The sequence below is a fragment of the Mus caroli genome, chromosome 11 (assembly GCF_900094665.2).
Source record: "Mus caroli chromosome 11, CAROLI_EIJ_v1.1, whole genome shotgun sequence".
Taxonomy (NCBI): domain Eukaryota; kingdom Metazoa; phylum Chordata; class Mammalia; order Rodentia; family Muridae; genus Mus; species Mus caroli.
In genome coordinates, this window is record NC_034580.1 from 87,884,028 (window position 1) to 87,884,391 (window position 364).

Genomic DNA, 364 nt, shown 5'->3' on the forward strand with positions numbered 1-364 from the left:
TGTGTAGGCAAGAAGACATTACATGGAATTTCTCAAGCACCACACACCTTTGTTGTTGTTGTTTGTTTGTTTGTTTGTTTTATTTAAAGAATGGAGAAAGTTTGTTAAGTGGGAGACACAGTCAAATCTTCAGGGGTCCCATGCATCACAAGTGCAGAAGGAGGGAAAGCAGGATGAAATTGAGATTCTTGGTGAACATTTATGAGTTATTAATAATACCAGCCCCTCTTGAAATAATATAGCACAAGATTTCCAAACATGGTCTCTTGGATGAATAAACTTTAGGTAGACTGAAGGTGGCCAGTCTTTTTTGTGTTGGTTCCTCTTCTATGTTAATCTCCAGAATTTCTTCTTTTGCTGTTTT